Below are 21,837 nucleotides of genomic sequence, written 5' to 3'. Positions count from 1 at the left end.
ATCGTAAAGCTTTTATTAAGTGCCCATCTGTGCTCCTGGCGTCCTTGAAACGGAAGCTCCGCTCCTGGGTCTGCCTGTCTCCTTATTTCTCTCGTGTCTGTCCCCACGGTATCCGTTCCTGGCTCTGAAATGAGTACACTTGATTTTAAATAGACCTAAGTTTATATTCATTAGGGAGGAACACGTTCAGCAGAAAGTGTCCCATTCCGTGTCCAGTAATCTTAGGCTTGGCACACAGGGGAAGCTTTCCCGAAGTCACAAAAGCCACCCTGTCTAGACCTTCTGACGGACAAACTCTGACAGTTGCCATCCAACGCTGCTGCAGTCGGGAGGGGAGGTAGGAAGAGGAGGGGAAAAATTACAGATCAGAGGGATGGAGACGTGTAGATGAAAAAGGATTCTGCATGATTTTTCGACACAATAAAATGCGAGAAGGCCACAGTGGCTTTTTCCCTAATGTGAATGCATTCTGCTTTCATAAAAGCCTTTGTTCCTTATGAGGGTCTTATTCTCCTATTAGTTTGAGTGCAAACGTGGGAAGGAGTGAAGAAGTCAGTAATACCATGGCCAAGTGGGAAGGGAGTCAGGGGACCTGAGTTCTAATCTGGGCTCTGCGATTTGCCTGCAGTGTGACTTTGGACAAGGCTGTGCCTCTCTTTCCTCAACTGTAAAATGGGGAATGAAATATCTGTTCTCCCTCTTACTTAGAATGTGAGCCGCATGAGGGACCTGATGATCTTGTATCTACCCCAGTGCTTATTACAGTGCCTAAGCACATAATAAATACTTAACAAATACCACAGTTATTATTATTAACATCACATGTGTGCCACCTCCTGCTCTAGAGAGAGGCTGTTCCTTGGGGGTGAACTGGTTTTCTTGTCCTATTGAATAAACCCAGATCATTCATTCATTCAATCACATTTATTGAGCACTCACTGTGTGCAAAGCACTGAACTAAGCGCTTGGGAGAGTATAATGCAACAACAAACAGCCACATTCCCTGCCCATAAAGAGCTTGTAATTATCATTTTCACTCATCCCCCCCACACCCTACCTGGGTTTGCAAAGAGCATCTGTCATGCTCTTCTAAGACTCTATAACTTGCCTTACTTTAGCACGAAAATAGCTGGGATTTCCTTGTTTTAAATTTCCACTAGTCCCTGAATTGGATTGCTAAGATTTTCCTTAACTTTGGTTTCTCATTGAATCCCATTTTGATCATCAGAAGACAGTGGAGAAAGCTTATTTATGTCCTGTCTTTTAAAAGTTGGCTTAAATGTCTGATAGCGGCCATATAACACCCGCTGAGGTCAGGAAGGGGAATAGGAGGAGACTGGCAAAAAGAGAGATCGACGGATGGAGACCTGAATAGGTGCAGGATTCTTCTCACTTTTCAATACAACAAAGGACAAGAAAGCGACAGTGGCTTTTAAATAATGTCAATGTGCTTTCACTAAAGCCTTTTTTCCTTATGAGAGACTTATTCTCTCACTCCAAAATTCCACATCTACCCAGCTGACTTTTTTATAGTGGTATTTGTTAAGTGCTTACAATATACCGAGCACTGTGCTCAGCACTGGGGTAGAGACAAGATAATCAGGTTAGTCACCATCCCTGCCCTATATGGGGCTCACAGTCTTAAGAACGCAGGCAGGTATTGAATCCCCAATATACAAATGAGGAAACTGAGGCACAGAAAAATTAGAATAGATACCTGAAGCCACATTCCCTGACTTTCAGGCCATTGCACTTTTCCACACTGCTTCTAGGTTCCAACAGATTATTTAAGGAGAGATGTTTTTACCCTATCTGAAAGCTCTTTGGCTGCTGATCAAGGGCAAGAGGTTTCATTGCAATCTGTGAATCATTTTTTTCCTTGGAGAAATGAATAGAGGCTCATCCTTCAAGTGTTTGGTAACACAAGTAGTTTAATTTTTTATTTTGTTTTTAATGACATTTGTTAAACAATTATTATGTAACATCCACTATACTAAGCACCGGGATAGATACAAGATCCTTCCCGTCTCTCAGGCCCGCAACCTCGGTGTCATCTTTGACTCATCTCTCTCATTCACCCCACGCATCCTATCCGTTACCGAGACCTGCCGGTTTCACCTCTACAATATCGCCAAGATCCGCCCTTTCCTCTCCACCCAAACGGCTACCTTACTGCTACGGGCTCTCGTTATATCCCGGCTAGACTACTGTGTCAGCCTCCTCTCTGATCTCCCTTCCTCCTCTCTCGCCCCGCTCCGGTCTATTCTTCACTCTGCTGCCCGGCTCATCTTCCTGCAGAAACGCTCTGGGCATGTCACTCCCCTTCTTAAACACCTCCAGTGGTTGCCTATCGACCTCCACTCCAAACAGAAACTCCTCACTCTAGGCTTCGAGGCTCTCCGTCACCTCGCCCCTTCCTACCTCTCCTCCCTTCTCTCTTTCCACCGCCCACCCCGCACGCTCCGCTCCTCCGCCGCCCACCTCCTCACCGTCCCTCGGTCTCGCCCATCCCGCCGTCGACCCCCGGGCCACGTCCTCCCGTGGTCCCGGAACGCCCTCCCTCCTCACCTCCGCCAGGCTAATTCTCTTCCCCTCTTCAAAACCCTACTTAAAACTCACCTCCTCCGAGAGGCCTTCCCAAACTGAGCACCCCCCTTTCTCCCTCTACTCCCTCTACCGCCCCCCCTTCACCTCTCCGCAGCTTAACCCTCTTTTCCCCCCATCTCCCTCTGCTCCTCCCCCTCTCTCTTCCCATCCCCTCGGCACTGTACTCGTCCGCTCAACTGTATATATTTACATTACCCTATTTATTTTGTTAATGAAATGTACATCGCCTCGATTCTATTTAGTTGCCATCGGTTTTTACGAGACGTTCTTCTCCTCGACTCTATTTATCGCCATCGTCCTCGTCTGTCCGTCTCCCCCGATTAGACCGTAAGCCCGTCAAACGGCAGTGACCGTCTCTATCTGTTGCCGACTTGTTCATTCCGAGCGCTTAGTACAGTGCTCTGCACATAGTAAGCGCTCAATAAATACTATTGAATGAAGGTAACAGTTTGGACACAATCCCCATCCTATTTGGGGCACACAGTCTTAATCTCCATTTTACAGATGAGGTAACTAAGGCACAAAGAAATTAGGTGACTTGCCCAGGGTCACACAGCAGACATGTGGCAGAAGTGGAATTGGAATCCAGATCTTCAGACTTCCAGACTCATGTTCTAATAATAATAATAATAATAATGGTACTTTTTAAGCATTTTCTATGTGCCAAGCACTCTTTTAAGCGCTGGGGTAGGTATAAATTAATCAGGTTGGACACAGTCCCTGTCCCACATGGGGCTCACAGTCTCAATCCCCATTTTACAGATTAGGAAGTGAAGGCATATAGAAGTGAAGTGACTTGTCCAAGGTCACACAGCAGACAAGTGGCAGAGCTGGAATTAGAATCCATGATCTTCTGACTCCCAGGCCCTGAGTCTATCCACTATGCCATACTGCTTCTCATATGTTCTTTCCACTAGGCCATACTTCTTCCCTGCTTCCAACCCTCAAAACACTGAGCACCCATTGGTAATAATAATAATGTTGGTATTTGTTAAGCGCTTACTATGTGCAGAGCACTGTTCTAAGCGCTGGGGTAGACACAGGGGATGCAGATGCACATTGATGCAGAGCCCTGTGGTAGACTTCGCCTTCCTGAAAACCCATCTCCTCATGGAAGCTCTCCCAGATTAATTTCCCAGCTCCTGATTTTTGTCATTCCAAAAGTCACCTTTAGCATTTATGCATAGAACAGTGCAGTAATAATGTTGGTATTTGTTAAGTGCTTATTATGTGCAGAGCACTGTGCTAAGCAATGGGGTAGATACAGGGTAATCAGATTGTCCCACATGAGGCTCACAGTCTTAATCTCCATTTTACAGATGAGGTAACTGAGGCACAGAGAAGTTAAGTGACTTGCCCACAGTCACACAGCTGACAAGAGGTGGAGCTAGAATTCGAACCCATGACCTCTGACTCCCAAGCCCGGGCTCTTTCCACTGAGCCATGCTGCTTCCCCATGTGTACAGTGTACAGCTTTCATGTATTCATTTTCTTTACCCTCCTTACCACAGTGCCTTATCTTTAAACAGTATGTCTGCCTGCTTCCTCACTAGAGTGTAAATTCTGTTAATTAATAATGATGACATTTGTTAAGCGCTTACTATGTGCAAAGCACTGTTCTAAGTGCTGGGGGGCTACAAGGTGATTAGGTTGTCCCACTTGGGACTCACAATCTTAATCCCCATTTTACAGAGGAGGTAACTGAGGCACAGAGAAGGCAAGCGACTTGCCCAAAGTCACACAGCTGACAAGTGGCGGAGATGGGATTAGAACCCATGACCTCTGACTCCCAAGCCCGGGCTCTTTCCACTGAGCTACGCTGCTTCCCCTATTCTATTGAATGCTGCATACAATAGACACCTAGTACATGGGTCAGCATGCAGTTTGTGCCCAGTACAGGGCTCTGCACACAGAGAAGCAGTGTGGTGTAGTGGACAGAGATGGGTCTGAGAGTCAAGAGGTTCTAATCCCGGTTCTGCCACTTGTCAGCTGTGTGACTTTTGGCAAGTCACTTCACTTCTCTTTGCCTCAGTTACCTCCTCTGTAAAATGGGGATAGAGACTGTGATCCCCATGTGGGACAGGGAATGTGTCCAACCCGATTTACCTGTATCTACCCCAGAGCTTAGTACAGCAGTGTGACTCAGTGGAAAGAGACCGGGCTTTGGAGTCAGAAGTCATAGGTTCGAATCTCGGCTCTGCCACTTGTCAGCTGTGTGGCTGTGGGCAAGTCACTTCACTTCTCTGTGCCTCAGTTCCCTCATCTGGAAAATGGGGATTAACTGTGAGCCTCACGTGGGACAACCTGATTACCCTGTATCTACCCCAGCGCTCAGAACAGTGCTCTGCACATAGTAAGCGCTTAACAAATACCAATATTATTACATAGTAAGTGCTTAACGAATACCACAATTATTTTTATCAGTAGTAGTTACCCAGTCGGGGCTCTGTACACAGTAAGCCCACTATACAGGACTCTGAACACAGTAGGCACTCACTAAAGGCTATTGACTGATTGATCTGGACTTCATAGGAAGAACAAAGTATCTGCCCTCTAAAGATTAGAAATTATCAGAGTGTAAAAAATGGATAAAAATACATAAAACAAAACTGAAAGAAAAATTAGCAAATGTACCCAACTTTTTATTCATTCATTTAAAACAAATTGATCTGTCCCTCGGTGAAATAATTAGTGCAAGGGAGACTCACTGTCATCAACTGATCAATCAGTGGTATTTATTAAGCCCTTACAATGTGCAGAGCACATACTTAGCCCTTGGAGAGTACAATATGGCAGAATTAACGGACACATTCCCTGCCCAAAATGAGCTTACGTGCAGATCACGGGGTTGTTTATTTTAGTAGTAGGTATATTGGAGCTAGTGGAGAGAGAGAGACCGGGCATGAGGGTCAGAGGATCTGGGTTCTAATCCTGACTCCGCCACTCATCTATTGTGTGATGGACCACTGTCTTAGCTCTAGATACAAGTTAATCATAGTCTCGAGCCTCATTTTACAGATGAGATAACTGAGGTCCAATTACCTACTGAGGCCCAGTTACCTGTAAAATGGAGATTGAGACTGTGAGCCCTACGTGGGACAGGGACTGTGTCCAACCCGATTCGCCTGGATCCACCCCAGTGCTTAGTACCGTGCCTGGCTCGTAGTAGGCGCTTAACAAATACCATCATTATTGTTGTTGTTGTTGTAAAATGGAGATGAAATACCTGTTCTCCCTCTCCCTTAGACTTTGAGCCCCATAGGGGATCAGGGACTGTGTCCTGCCTGATTACCTTGTTTATATCCCAGCTCTTAATTCAATGCCTGGCACAAAATAAGCATTTAACAAGAACTATTATTGTTGCTTTTGTTATTATAATTATTATTAGCCATTTTATGGTCCACTGAGCACCAGATCTTTCTGTCCTTTGAACGCTTTGTCTATCATCCATGTTGTATTTTTGTAGCTTAGTGTACTCCTCCAAGCGTAGTTTTGACTTGTCCCATCTGAACTTCATGAAAATGAAATTGCTCCTTTTCCCTGTAAGCTTTGTGTTTGTTATTAAACACTTTAGAGCAACAGCAAAACAAACCAGCAATCAAAAATTAGGGCTGAGATGGAATGGAGCCCTAAACATGCATTCTGCTTGAGTTTACAGTTCAGGCACATATTTTTTCATCAGTGCAACGAGTGAATCAACATTACACAGACAGCTTACCCTGGTACACGAGCAACTCGATGCGGGAGAAATATAAATTGTGTATGTAAATATGCAGATTGAGATGGTAAACACCTTTACACATCGGTTTGAAATTTGCTACTGATTACATTTTGGGTGGAAAGCAGAGATCTGGTTCAAGCATAACTAGCTTTAAAACCATGATAATTTCACAGGTACACCGGTGGGCATGCAAATCCAGCCAGACGGGAGAGTTTTATTTCAGAGACGTGATATGGAGTAGAATGGATATTCATCTGTTATGTTTAAAGATGCATCTTCTGAGGGCGAAATCCAGTCGTCCATTCCTCCCTGAGAACGTGGGAGAGTCGTCTTTGGCTACGAAGTAACGCTTAGACCCTCCATCTGCTGTGGCTTATCCAGAAGCAAGCATCGATCCCAGCCAACATTATTTTGGGGATGAAATCCATTCTACAAATAGCCAAGGTATCTCATGGAAACGAATGGGCTTTTGGAGTCAGGGGAGAACAGAGTTCTAGTCACAGCACGGGTGATGTGGTTTTGTGTGACACAACTTCTCTGGGTCTCAGTTTCTTCATAATAATAAAAAATAATTGTGGTATTTGTTAGGTGCTTACTATGTGCTAGGCACTGTACTAAACAGGGGTAGATTCATCTATAGAATGGGGATAGTAATCCTTGTCTCTACCTCGCAGGGACGTTTTGAAGGATAACAGCAATCAATCAATCAGTGATATTCATTCTTTCAATCGTATTGATTGAGCACTTACCATATACCGAGCGCTGCGTTAAACGCTTGTGAGAGAACAGTATAACAGTGAACATACGCATTCCCTGCCCACAACAGTTGTTGAGCACTTACTGTGTGCAAAGCACTGTACTAAGCTCTTAGGATGTTGCACAATCCTACGACTGTACAGCACAACAGAGTTAGTAGACATATTCTGGGCCCAGAAGGAGCTTAAAGTCTAGAGGTGGAGACAGGCATTGATATAAATTATGGATATGGATACGAGTGCTGTGGGGCTGAGGGCACAGATACACTGTGCAAAATGAGAGAAGTAGTGGGGAAGGGCTTAGGAAAAGTATGCAGTAACAATAATAATGGGAACATTTCTTAAATACCTGTTCTGTGTCGAGCACTGTACTAAGCACCGGGGTAAAAAAAAAATAATCAGTTCGGACCCTGTCCCTCAAGGGATCTCATTAAAGGCTATTGAGTTGGGATTAGTTTTTTCCATCAAGACTATAGAAATTTCCATTTGTCCCCAAAATGGCCCTTGAAAATGATGTCAGAGATAATGTTCTCCAAGTAGAGGGAGTATCGGACCAAATATCAGACCAGTAGAGCAAAGGAAAGGTAGGGAAGAGGGCAGACCATTCACACTCCCAGTGAGCTTTTAATGAATGTGAATCCATGAAAAGGGTCATCTCTTGTTTTCCTCCTTTCTGAGGGACTTTTAATCACTCCTCTAGGCTTTGGGTGTTCACAGATATCCTCATTCAAAAGTATTTATTGGGTGCCTGCTCCATGCCAAGCTCTGTACCTGAGTTCCTGTTTAATGCAGACTCTTGTAGGATGCTTTTTGGAGAGTCCAAGGAAAATCAGGGATGCAGATCTTGCCTTCAAGGATCATGTCTTTTAAATCCATTGTATCCTGAATGCTTAGTTCAGTGCTCAGCACAGAGCAAACACTCAATAAATACCATTGAAGAGGAAACCTTTCTCAGTTTTGAATGAGCAGTATGGCCTAGTGGAAAGAGCATAAGCCTGGGAGTCAGAGGTCCTGGATTCTAATCCTGGCTCTGCCACTTGTTTGTTGTGTGACTCTGGGCAAGTCACTTGACTTCTTAACATAACTAGACTGTAAGGTCATTATGGGCAGGGAACTTGCCTGCTAATTCTGTTGCATCCCAAACACACAGCACATGCTTAATAAATACTACCGATTTATTGATTCTCTGAGCCTCAGGTACCTCATCTGTAAAATGAGGATTAAGACTGTGATCCCTATGTGAGGCAAGGATTTTACCTAACTCTATTAACTTGTATCTATCTTAACACTTAGTACAGTTTTTGCCTAATAGTAAATGCTTTACAAATGCCACTAAAAAGGAATAGAAAACTGTAAATATCTAATGAAAGAAGGGAGAGCAAGAGCTAATCAGATACTGAAACATCTTCCAGAACATAGCGAGAACATGATTGATTGATTGATTGATTGATTGACTCCAGGACTATAATGCAGAGTGGGAAGAAATTAGGGGAGAGTACGATGTAACAATTAGCAGACATTTTCCTTGCCCACATTGACCTTATAGTTTGGCTGGGAGGCAGACTTTAATAGAAATAAATAAATTACAGATATGTACATAAGTGCTTTGGGGCTAGGAGCAAGTCAGGGTGACGCGGAAGAGAGTGGGAGAATGGGAAAGGGGGGCTTAGTCATTACTTTAGTTGAAAGTAAATCAATCAGTGATATTTACTGAGCTCTTACGGTGGAAAGAGCACTGTTCTGAGGAGTTAGGAGAGCATACTCAATCATATTTATTGAGTGCTTACTATGTGCAAAGCCCTGGACTAAGTACTTGGCAGAGTACAGTACACCACCACATTCTCTGTCCACATCAAGCTTAGAGTTTAGAGGGAATGATAGACATTAAAATGAATAAATAAGTAAATAACAGATAATAAGATTGGTAGACACATTCTCTGCATTCTAAGAAGCTAACAGTCTTGTGGTGGAACTCCAAACCAAAATTGCATGGCATGCTCTTGTGTATCCTCGGGCTGTTGTCTTGAGAATGTAAGCACCTTCCCAGCATGGGGTGAGTTTGATACTACAGCAGGGAGACTCCGGGTCCTGATCCCCGATGAGTGAAAGCATGGATGCTCTGAGGAGAGAGCGTCCTGAAGGTGCCATCTCGCTCTGAAGAGACCTCAAGAGCAGTGGAACACCTAACGTAGCCAAACTTTAGGGTGGGAAAAACTGAGCAATCTTAACATGTCCTTGGGGAAGAATGATGTTTGGCCTTGTCCCAGCCCCCTCCTTCCAGCTAAACCATCGCTCTGCTCAAGTCACTGAGACCTGGGCGGTGCTCACCGCATCCAGGAAATAGTGCCCAGCCACATCTTCAAATGGTTCGGCGATCGGACTTCTGGGGGAGCTACTCCTTCCCGAACCCTGACCCCCTTGACTGGGGATGCTCGATCCCAGCCTAGAGGCGCTGTCATTCCTCCTTCAAACCATAAGGCTGGAATTTTAATGGTCTTTTGAGCCGAGACTTCAATTTCTGGGTTCTCCCTAAAACCACTTTGTGGCCTGTGGCATTATCATGGGGAGTTAGCCAGTGTAGGGCGATGAGACAGGAGTCCCAGCTCTTGTCATTAAAAATGCAACTCCTTCTGCCTATGATCCTGAAAGGAGTTCAGGCTTTTATGAAGATTTTACGGGGGCTGGTTTTATCTTCAGTGCACGATATGCTCTTGGGTCTGACGGGCATATGACGATAAAGTGGCCAAAGGGGGTGGCAGGATTGTTTGTTTTGACTTTTAAGCATGGTTGGGTTTGCTTCTTCAGGATTCAGTGGAATTATTTCACGAATGAAGACTGCAGTTCAGATTTCTTTGCCTGATCCTCTTTTCTGGTCCTGGGAGAGGAGGGAAGTTTCTCTCCCATGGTTCTTGTAGCCACTGACAGCGATGCTCACCTGTTGGGTGGCAAGCTGCAGGCCCAGTGGATGTCAGAAGGACTGGGATTCTAATCCCGGCTCCACCACTTGTTTGCTGTGTGACTTGTCATTTCATTTCTCTATGCCTCAGTTCCCTCATCTATAAAATGGAGAGTAAGACTGGGAGCCCCATGTGGGACATGGACTGTATCCAACCTGATTAGCTTGTATTCAATTGTATTTATTGAGCATTTACAGTGTGCAGAGGACTGCACTAAGCGCTTGGGAGAGTGCAATAAAACAAATAACAGACACCTTCCCCATATCTAATCCAGCACAGAGTAATCACTTAACAAATACCACTGGAAAAAAAAAGGTCCAGACTGCTGTTGATGAACTCCGCACACAGAAAACGTTCAATAAACACCACTGACTGATTGCTGTTCCATCACTGGACCAATCCATACTTGAAGGACAGCCGGTCCTCAAGAAGATCAATCTGGAGTCACTCAATCCCCATGTCTTCAGCAGAAGAAAATCCCAGAGTCATAACTTATTCCCCAACGGCCCATTTGAGCCATTCATCTCCATCACCTGCCTAATACCTCTCTCTGATGGCTGACTCCCTGGACGGATCAGAATTCCACCCTTTCTCCTCCACCCCTACGTCCCACCACCAAAAGGGGCTGGTGAGTAGAAAAATGTACCAAAGTTGGAGGAGAAGAAACAAGGGGCCCGGGCAACTAGGAATGAAGGCTGGATGGTCCAGTTGGAGTGTTTCAATCAGTCAGTCAGTCGTATTTATTGAGGGCTTACTGTGTGCTGAGCACTGTACTAATTGCTTGGGAGAGTACAATATAACAATAAACAGACACATTCCCCGTCCACAACGACCTTACAGTCTAGTTATGGGATTAAGTCACAACAACTCTGTCTCGTCCACACCTTTCCTGATTTCTCCAATTTCAATCAAGTTCCTGTTCAGTTTTTCCTGGTGGGGTAGCTTCTCCATCCTCCTGATCATCCTGGTTTTCCTTTGTCTCATCTCATTTATTCTCTCTTGTAATTTCCAATTTATTCTCTCTGGACTCTAAGCTCATTGTGGGCAGAGAAAGTGTCTGTTATACTGTACTCTCTCAAGCTCTTAGTACAGGGCTCTGCACACAGTGAGTGCTCAATAAATACAATTGAATGAATGACTGAATGAAATGTGACACCCAGAAGTGCATTCAGCAGTGGGAATGCTGTGAGTTTTGTATGTGGATAGAACTTGATATTTTGTTCATTTACCCTCCTCTTCCATCTCGGCAGATATTGTGAATTTTTAGAGGTGGGATTGATGGGGTGGGGGTTCTGACAACTCATCAATCAATTAAGAGTAGGCAGGGAACAAACCTATAATTCTGTTATATTGCACTCTCCCAAATGCTTAGTACAGTGCTCTGCACAGAGCAAGGGCTCAGTAAAAGCCTTGGTGGGCAAGGAATGTATCTTTCCTATAGTATTTGTTGAGTGCTTACTATGTGGAGTAGGTACAAGTTAATGTCGTTGGACACAGTCCCTGCCCTACATAGGATCACAGTCTAAGTAGTTGGGTGACAGGAAGTAGGAGGGAGAACAGTTGTACTATCCTCTCCCTAGTGCTTAATACAGTGTTCTTCACACAATAATCAATGAATAAATTCCATTAATTAATTAATTGAATGGGCATATACCCTGTACAGAGCACTGCAGTGGCTCAGTGGAAAGAGCACGGACTTTGGAGTCAGGGCTCATGAGTTCGAATCCCAGCTCTGCCACTTGTCGGCTGTGTGACTGTGGGCAAGTCACTTAACTTCTCTGTGCCTCAGTTCCCTCATCTGTAAAATGGGGATTAAGACTGTGAGCCCCACGTGGGACAACCTGATTCCCCTATGTCTACCCCAGCGCTTAGAACAGTGCTCGGCACATAGTAAGCGCTTAACAAATACCAACATCATCATCATCATCATCACTGTACCATGCATTTACTAGAACATTCATTCAATAGTGTTTATTGAGTGCTTACTATGTGCAGAACCCTGTACTAAGCGCTTGGAATGTACAAATCAGTAACAGAAAGAAACAGTTCCTGCCCTCTGACGGGCTTACAGTCTAATCAATACAATAGAAATAGTAGACAAGAGTACTGCGCTCCAGAATTTTATAATCTAGAGGGGGAGACAGACATTCAAATAAATTGCAAATAGAGGAAAGAAACAGGGTTGAAAGATATATACTTAACTGCTCCCCTCTCATCAACAGTATGCAAATTTCACAGGCACTATCTCCTTCTCTGTCAATTTTTCAGGTCTGCTCCAGTCTAGACTACCCGTGACCCGGAGGAACCATTGTCCATGTGGCCACCTTTGGCTCACAAGACGCAGCGTGGCTTAGTGGAAAGAACACGGGTTTGGGAGTCAGAGGACAAGGGTTCTAATCCGGCTCTGCCGCTTGTGTGCTGTGTGGTCTTGGGCAAGTCACTTAACTTCTCTGTGTCTCAGTCACCACCTTGGTAAAATGGGGATTAAAAGCGTGAGCCCCACATAGGACAACTTAATTACCCTGAATCTAACCCAGCACTTAGAACAGTGCTTGGCACATAGTAAGAGCTTAACAAATACCATGATAATTAATGAATTAATTAAGTTACAAGCACTTTGAGGGGAACGTGTGCCAACTGCATTGAACTCTCCCTAGCACACACAGGATGTGCTCAATAAATTCCACTGGTTGACTGATTGGTGCACTCAGCTGGGGGAGTTGGGTTAGTCCCACAGGAGGCAGTGTGGGAGAAACTCAGAAAGTCCTCTGTTTCATGAGCTTGCTTGTTTGGTATCATCCTCCCCGTGAGTCTGCCCTTTAAGGTTCCTTAAGGTTGAATTATGAACATACAGCATTGGGCAATGCCATCTTAGGGAAGCAGCACGGCGTAGTGGATAGAGCACAGGTCTGGGAGTTAGAAGGTCATGGGTCTAAATTCCAGCTCCCCCACTTGTCTGCTGTGTGACCTTGGGCAAGTTACTTCACTTCTCTGGGCCTCAGTTACCTCATCTAGAAAATGGGGATTGGGACTGTGAGCCCCCATGTGGGACGAGGGACTGTGTCCAACCCGATTTGCTTGTATCCACCCCAGCATTTAGTACAGTGCCGGCATGTAGTAAGTGTTTAACAAATATCATAACTATTATTATTATTATTATTATACTGAGTCACACCCTCCTCTCCCAGGCCATCTAGCCCAGGATTCTATCTTCAACAGCCTCACCAGGTGCTGGTCACCCTCCTGAATGCCCAAACTCATAGTGAGGGATGGAGCATTTGGCATTCCTATTTCTCGCCTTGCCATACCGAACTATCCTTCCAGGAACCCATCGTGAACTGCACAACCAGCAGTGCAACTAAAACTCCCTTGTGACAGTAGGTAAAATTTCTACTTGCTAATTTTCAGGTTCCTCTTTTTTTTTTTCCTTTCCTGGAGTAGCCAATAGCAGGATTTGAAGTAGAGGTAGGAACCCCTCAATCAATCAATCAATGATATTTAGTAAGAGTTTATTAGTAATAATAATAATAATAATGGGATTTGCTAAGCGCTTCTATGAACCAAGCACTGTTCTAAATGCTGGGGTAGATACGAGGTAATCAGGTTGTCCCACGTGGGGCTCACCTTCTCAATCCCTACTTGCCAGATGAGGTAACTGAGGCACAGAGAAGCTAAGTGACTTGCCCAAAGTCACACAACTGATAAGTGGTGGAGACAGGATTAGAACCCATGACCTCTGACTCCCAAGCCCGGGCTCTTTCCACTTAGCCATGCTGCTTCTCACGTGTGTGCAGATCATAGTATTAAGTGCTTCAGTGAGAGTACAACAGTGTTGGTAAATACGTTCTCTGCCCGTTAGGTGCTTACAGTCTAGAGGGGGAGAATGATGATGATGATGGTATTTATTAAATGCTTACTATGTAATGATGATGATGGTATTTGTTAAGTGCTTAAGCACTGTTCTAAGCCCTGGGATAGATACCAGCTAATCAGGTTGGACACAGTCCCTGTCCAATGGGGGACTCAGTCTCAATCCCCATTTTACAGATGACCCAGAGAAGTGAAGTGACTTGTCCAAGGTCACACAGAAGTGGCAGAGCTGGAATTAGAACCCAGTTCCTTTCGACTCCCAGACCCGGGCTCTAGCAACTAGGCCAAAATGCCAAGCACTGTACTAAGTGTGCTGGTAGGTACAAGTTAATCAGTTTGGACACAGTCCCTGTCCCACCTGGAGTTTATTGACTAAATGTGATATCAGGATATATTGTGTGGCAACCAGAGGAAATGTACTGTTGGTCGGGCATGAAGTCAGATGCTTGTATCAAAGCAGCTCTCAGTACAATGTCTGGCACATAGTAAGTGCTTAACAAATGTCATCATTATTATTATCATTATTATCCAAGTTCTCCTGCCCTTCCAGAAACAAAACTAGTGCCCTTCTCCTGGTCAAAGGAGATGAACAAGGACAGTGACTGTCAGCTCGTTGTAGGAGGAGAATGTGTCTACCCACTCCGGTATATTGTACTTTCCCAAGTGCTCAGTTCAGCGCTCTGCACACAGTAAGCGCTCTATAAAAATGATTGATTGATAGTGGATGGGTGTTAATAATAATTGCGGTATTTGTTAAGCTCTTACTCACTAAGCTCAAGTGCTGGGGTGGATACAAGCGAATCAGGTTGGACACAGTCCCTGTCCCACGTGGGGTTCCCGGTCTCAATCCCCATTTAGAGATGAGGTAACTGAGGCACAGAGAAGTTAAATGACTTGCCCACGGTCATGCAGTGGACCATCCCGGATGGAGCCGGGATTAGAACCCCCGACCTTCTGACTCTCGGACCCATGCTCTATCCACTACCCCATGTTGCTTCTCTTTCCATCTTCAAACTGAACTTCTACCATAATGGCCTTCCACATGGATTGCCAAGATTGGGTTAGAGTGTCTTCATCGCTCTGCCTTGGGATCCTCACCGTGCCACCCCCGCCTCTCTCCCCTGCCAGCCTTAAGGCAAACAGAGCACACCTGGGTGACCCTCCAAGAAGGGCGATATTCACTGCTGAGGGAATCGACCCTGCCTCAGTGGGTGGCCATAACCCTTGCAGAGATGACGGTATTTAACTTTGAGCTGCTGGGTGGATAATAAGGGATTTGACGGGCCCGGGTCTAGGCGGTTCACGGGGGTGGGGGGGCTTCAGAAATGTTTAATTAGCTCAAAGGTCATGGCTGGGCTGCACGAGTTTTTATAAGAAAACATCACTAATAGCGAGACAGTTAGATGGTACTTATTGGAGACGGCTAGGTTCCCGTTTTAATGAGACAGTCCATCTTACACAGATCACCGGCCAGTGTTCGGGGCATGGCGATAATGACCCCTTCCGGACCAACTAAGCCTGTGGATAAAGGGAAATGAATTACAAGGAGGTTATAGAACAGGTATTTGGCATTTCTTAAACTCCAGATAGAATCAATCAACTGAATGGCGAGAAATATATATCACGAGTTCCTTCTGAATCCCGCGACCCAACTCACCACCTGCTTTCTGAAACTAAGTCATTTTTATGACAACGAAACGATGGGAATCTTATGTTCCCAAAGTCCTTCACGGCATTCATTAACAGGAGGGCAGGACTTTTTCGTGATTAAGTGGAGCGTTGGCAGGACCTGGCAATATTCAGATCTCTATTGGTGTTGGAACTGTAATTCGAGGGGACAGGAAGAGGTCTGGGGAACCTCATTTTGGGGAACTATGTTTCCCAAAATGCTCTGGGAAACTGGAACATACCGGCTGGAGGTGGAATCAAAGAACAGTGTGTTCCTTGAGGAGATCAAGACCTGGTGGTTCAGAAAGATAATCAGACAGTAGAGTTTGGTGCAAGGAAGGATCTTGGGCTCATTGAAAAATATGGGTTGAAAGCTGGAGACACTTTTGAGAACATGAGACTTTAAGTGACGCCGTCATTTGATCGGCCCCAGCCCTGGACTCTCTCTCTCTCTCTCTCTCTGGACAGGGATAGTGGGATGCTTGAAGGAACTACGTGGTGGTCCTCCTCCTGGACAACCAGCCTCCTGGGGATGAGCCATCCGACACCCCTAATTCTCTCCTCCCCATCCTTAAATTTTCCTTCCAGCAAACCAGCACAGAGAGCTCCAACCAAACTAGATTGTAAGCTTGTTGTGGGCAGGGAATGTGTCTACCAGCTCTGCTTTATTGTACACTTCGAAGCACTTAGTACAGTGCTCTGCACACAATAAGTGCTCAATTAGTAAGGGTTTGGGAGAAGCAGTGTGCCCAATGGTTAGGGCATAAGCCTGGGAGTCAGAAGGCCCTGGGTTCTAGTCCCAGCTCTACCACTTGGCTGCTGTGTGACCTTGGGCAGGTCACCTATCTGCATAACATAGTGGATGCAGCATGGGGCTGGGAATCAGAAGGTCATGGGTTCTAATCCCAGCTCTGCTACTTGTTTGCTGTGTCACCTTGGGCGAGTTATTTCACTTCTCTGTGCCTCAGTTACCTCAGCTGTAAAATGGGGATTAGGACTGTGAGCCCCACATGGGATAGGAACTGTGTCCAACTCTATTTTCTTGTACCCACCCGAGAATACAGTGCCTGGCACATAGTCAGGGCTTAACAAATACCATTATTATGATTGTGCCTCATTGACCCCATCTGTAAAATGGGGATTAGAATTGTGAGCCCTATGTGGGACAAGGGCTGTGAACAACCTGATCAGCTTGCATCTACCCTAGCGCTTAGAACAGTGCTTGTCACATAGTAATAAATACCATTATTATTATCATTATTATCATTTATTAATAAATACAATGATTGATTGGGCCAAACCCCTCTAGAACCCACTGGAGTTTCCAGCTGGGCAGCTCTGTGTGGAAGAACCTACAAGAAAAAGAGTCAAGACACACATCACTTCCGTGGATGAAATGTGTCATCTTACTATTTGATAACAACGAAGGGAGTGGTTGGGGAGAATGGGAAGGAAATTAAAGAAAGCAGAGAACTTGGAGGCTCCGCCTCTCAGCGTGGGCCAGACACACAGATGTTAGCCTTTCGAAGAAAGACTTCATCCTTTCCTTTTGGAACAGGGAAAAAAAAAGCTTCCCCATTTTCAGTTGATCCCATGTCCTTATTATTATTATCACCATTAATAACAATATTATATAATGGTATTTGTTAAGTGCTTGCTATGTGCCAAGTACTGTATTAAGTGCCCAAATAGATACAAGATAATGAGGTCCCATATGGGATTCACAGTCTAAGTAGGAGGGAGACATGTATTGAATCCTCATTTTGCAGATGAGGGAACTGAGGCAGAGAGAAGTTAAGTGACTTGTCCAAGGACACACGGTAGATGAATGACAGAGCGAGGAATAGAACGCAGGACCTTCTGACTCCCAGCTTTTGCTCGTGTACAGTGGAAAATCAGAAATTGTGGCAATAACCCTGCTCAATCTTGTTTATCCCACCGGGCATTCGCTATTCCAACTTTGGTCGGGCCAAAGCAGTTTAAACGTGGCCCTCGAGCTGACACACCCACTGGGTTCTGGGAACTCAGCATTCCTTTTGGCTGCTTCAAACATTCCTATTTTCTTAAGTGAAATCACTCTTGGACTTGCAGCTCAAGGCACGTATTCTCTGTTCAAAAAGCAGAGTGCAGGCACAGAAATGGTGCCAGGGCAGGGGCTGAGAGAAGGGCTGGTGCTCCCCAGAAGATTGAGGAACTACAGGGACAGGGTGGGCAGGGGAAATGGGGAATATGGATATCTGTAATTATGTACATATCTGTAAGTTATTCATTTATATTAATGTGGATCTCCCCCGCTAGACTGCAGGCTCACTTTGGGCAGGGAATGCGTCCGTTGTATTGTTGTACTGTACTCTCCCAAGCGCTTAGTACGGTGCACTGCACACAGTAAATGCTCAATAATTACGATTAGCTGGCCGAATGATAGGGGCCAAAAATTAGGACATCTTGTCATGTACTACTTTGTTTTAATGATATTTGTTAAGCACTATGAGCCAGGCACTGTATTAAAGGCTGGTATACATCATCATCATCATCATCATGGTATTTAATAATTATGGTAATAATAATTATGGTATTTGTTAAGCACTTACTGTGCCAGGCACTGGACTAACCAATGGGATGGTTACAAGGTAAGGTGGTTGGACACAGTCCCTGTCCCAAGTGGGGCTCAATGTCTCAACTCCCATTTTACAGACGAGGGAACTGAGACACAGAAAATTGAAGTGACTTGCCCCAGGTCACAGGCGGCAGACAAATGTAGGGGTCAGGATTAGAAACCCTGTTCTTCTGACTCCCCGGTCCATGCTCTATCCACTAAACCACACTGCTTCCCTAGACTACCAGGTCCTCAGCAAAGCCAGGAAAACTCCTAGCATAGATGTTTCAGTCTCTATGACATTGCATCCTACTCTTTTTATTGCAGAATTTCCGATGCCACTGGTTTAAATAATTAACCCAGACATTGGGTTAATTCAATTTACAATGAAATTAATCCACTGGGTTAATTTCATTCTACAATAAACGGGAATGAGTGTGTCCCACCGCCATGTAATCTCGAGGGTCCACAGACCTCTGTATCACGAGGTGAAATGCTGATTTTCTCCCTCCTACTTAGACTCTGAGACCTGAGTGGGACAGGTACTGTGTGCAATCTGATTAACTCGATTCTACCCAGTGCTGAGAACAGTGCGTGGAACAAAGAAAGTGCTTAACAAATACCATGATTAGGTTATTAACCGGAAAGGGGTACATTTCTCTCTGAGCAGAATGGATTCTGTCAAAAAGGCAAACTAGCAAGAAGGTAGTGGAGAAAAGGGAGTTCTGGGAAAGGGAGTATCATTTCCCAGCCTCTAGATTAAGGGCAGGAATTGTTCTACCCATTCTCTTATATTGTACTCTCCCAAGCACTTAGTACAGTGCTCTGCACACAGTAAGCTCTCAATAAATACCATCCGTTGATTGATTTCCCTTGCAATTAGTCGATCCTTAATCTTAGTTTGGGATTTCATGAGACCCCTGAGTTCTTCACTCAGTTGCCTCTGAGATGACAGAAGAGATCGTCACACTAGACAACTGTATGGAGTGGGCCCGTCTCCTCTGATTCTTCTCTGATATCTTCTGAGCACCCACCTGGACTGTGAATCTGATTGGCTATTTAATTTTAATCTCCACCTGTTGGGACCTCAAGCAGACTGAATTCCCTCCCTCCCCCGACCCCAGGTGAAACTCCAGTCAGCTCTGGGGACAATGGGACAATCCTGCCAAGATCACAACTCACGGTCACCTCATTAATCACCTAGCTGCTTCCTAAGAGCCTGCCCCGCACACAGACAGCTACGGTGACCTTTCATGGGCGATAGAGAAAGAGAGAGAGAAAGAGAGAGACCTGAAGATGAATGGAGGCAGAAGGGATGAAATATTTCTTCCACTCAACTTAGTAATACTCCAGAAATAAACACTGAATGTTTTTCATGGAACTGGCTTTTTTAAAAGTGTTTTCTTTTATAACCCTTTTGTAGGGAATTACATGTGAGTTTCCCAGCATGCAACATAAGAACTACAAATACCACCAAAGGAGACGCGACTCTGATGGTCCTCCATATCTAAAGGAGACACCTCTGGCGGTGATGTTCAAATAAAAATGACAATACTAATAATGATAATAATAGTATTTGTTAAGAAGACTGTAAGCTTGTAGTGGGCGGGGAATGTGTCTCTTTAGTGTTGTAGTGTACTCTCCCAAGCACTTGGTACAGTGCTCTGCACAAAGTAAGTGCTCAGTAACTACGATTGAATGAACTTATTATGTATCAAGTACTGTACTAACTGCTGGGGTAGATAGAAGATCCTCCGGTTCCACATGGGGCTCACAGTCTAAGTAGGAGGGAAAACAAGTATTGAGTCCCCATTTTGCAGAGAAGTGATTTGCCCCAAATCCTGCAGCTGGGAAGTGGTGGAGTGATGATTAGAACCCAGGACCTCTGACTCCCAGACCTCTGCTCTTTCTACTAGGCTCTGCTGTCTCTGGGTGTGTGGGTGTTTGAGCCAGAGCTCCCACAGACCCGACAATACTGCAAACACACAATCACACACGTGCTCTACACATAGTAAGAGCTCAATAAATACAATTGAATGAATATATACACACACACACATGCACACACACATAGAAGCAGCAAGACCTACGAGAAGCAGCATGGCCGAGTGGAAAGAGCACGGGCCTGAGAGTCAGAAGACCTGGGTTCTAATCCCATTTCTGCCAATTTCTTGTGACCTTGGGCAAATCACTTAACTTCTCAGTTCTCAGTTCTCCTTTTCTCCCTCGTATTTAGATTGTGAGCCCAACATGGTACAGGGACTGTGTCCAACCTAATTAACTTGTATCAATCCCAGCGCTTAGAACACTCTTTGAAACATAGTAAGCACCTAAAAAATGCCATAAAAAAAGAAAAAAAACCAGACTGTTCTTTCTTGAGCTGTCTTGTTTTGCTGTTTGTAGCACCGAGTTACGTTTTTGCTCTTGGCATTCACGATGAGGGGCCTGCTGAGCTGCATGAAGAAATATCTGCTTTCTCCCTAAACAGTTTCAGAAATTCACAGATTTATGGCAATTGGTTATCAGAGCTGTCTAATGCTCAGCAGTTTGAGGCTTAATGAATTTCATCCAACTTTCAGTGGTTTCATTTACATGAATTAGTTCCCACAGGATTTTTGTCCCTGTGTTTATTATGTAACGACCAAGCCAAAATCCTTAAGGAAATAATCAAGTTCCCCTCAGAAATGTGATTCTTTATGTTCCAGTGAAGAGGTCATATCAATCAGTCAGTGGTATTTACGGGGCACTTACTATGTGCAGAGCCCTATTTTAAGACCTGTGCTTTGCACACAGTAAGCGCTCAATAAATACGATTGAATGAATGAATAAATACAATAAAAAAGAGTATGAAGACATGAGTCCTACCTTCAAGATCCTTACAGTCTTGTTGGGAGACAGACTTTAAAATAAATTGCAGGCGGATGAAGCAACAGAGAATAAAGATATATACACAAAGGCGGACCCGATGAGTTGAAGAGCAAAATGCTTTAGGGATAGGCCCAAGCACATAGGTGATGTTGAAGGGACAGGTGGAGTAAAAGAAGAGCGATGAAACAAGACAGTCTTCTGGATGGTGTGGCTAAAATCTAAAAAAAACCACTTCTCATCAGAAGATTTCACCTGGATGCTTAAAGGCCCCTATAAAATATTCCATTTGCTTTTCTAGTGAAGAGTCATCTTACAGTTTCGATTTCTGCCAAGGAGCTTTTTCCGGTTTATCATGATGTATCCCTTTCTGTCAGAAAGGGTGGGGATAGTTTAACTGGAAGCTTAGAAAAGTAAAGTTTAATAGGATTTGAGGCCTTGTGTCTGAGTTTGAAGTCAGTGGGCGTGCCTCGGGTGTTCTGTTAGCACAGAAAACTTGGGAAGGGATTGGTGGTGGAATGTCTCTCCGGTCACACATTTTGAATTCCCAAGAACTTGAGTGAATCTTGTGTTCTTGTCACCAGAGACAGAATGACTTGGCCTCTTGCTTACACGATAATGGGTGTTTTGTCCGGCACAGAGGATTCCGGGAGTTCTGAGTCTGTGAACTCTGAGCTGGGGCCGGAGGTGTAAGGAGCTGTGAGACTCTCAAGTGACGGGCTGGCTGTTCCTGTCATATGTATCACCTTTCTAGGTGAAGCGAAAATGGCTGTTTTTGGTTGTTGTTCCAGAAGTGCA

General features: G+C 44.8%; 2 long non-coding RNA genes across 2 annotated transcripts; one reads left to right on the top strand and one right to left on the bottom strand.

The window, feature by feature from the left end:
- Positions 1-6,508: 6,508 nt before the first annotated feature.
- On the top strand, positions 6,509-12,411 carry LOC114806292. Its single transcript, XR_003754323.2, has 3 exons — positions 6,509-6,772; positions 10,315-10,668; positions 12,309-12,411. It is a non-coding gene; the product is annotated as an uncharacterized LOC114806292 (long non-coding RNA).
- Positions 12,412-15,314: 2,903 nt separating this feature from the next.
- Positions 15,315-21,596, bottom strand: LOC114806287. Its single transcript, XR_003754321.2, has 2 exons — positions 21,040-21,596; positions 15,315-15,428 (listed from the first exon to the last, which is right to left on the bottom strand). It is a non-coding gene; the product is annotated as an uncharacterized LOC114806287 (long non-coding RNA).
- Positions 21,597-21,837: the final 241 nt, after the last annotated feature.

This window comes from Ornithorhynchus anatinus, chromosome 2 (genome assembly GCF_004115215.2).
Source record: "Ornithorhynchus anatinus isolate Pmale09 chromosome 2, mOrnAna1.pri.v4, whole genome shotgun sequence".
NCBI classification, from domain to species: Eukaryota; Metazoa; Chordata; class Mammalia; order Monotremata; family Ornithorhynchidae; genus Ornithorhynchus; species Ornithorhynchus anatinus.
Note: the sequence above shows the minus strand (reverse complement) of the source record. Positions and strands in the feature narration are given on the sequence as shown.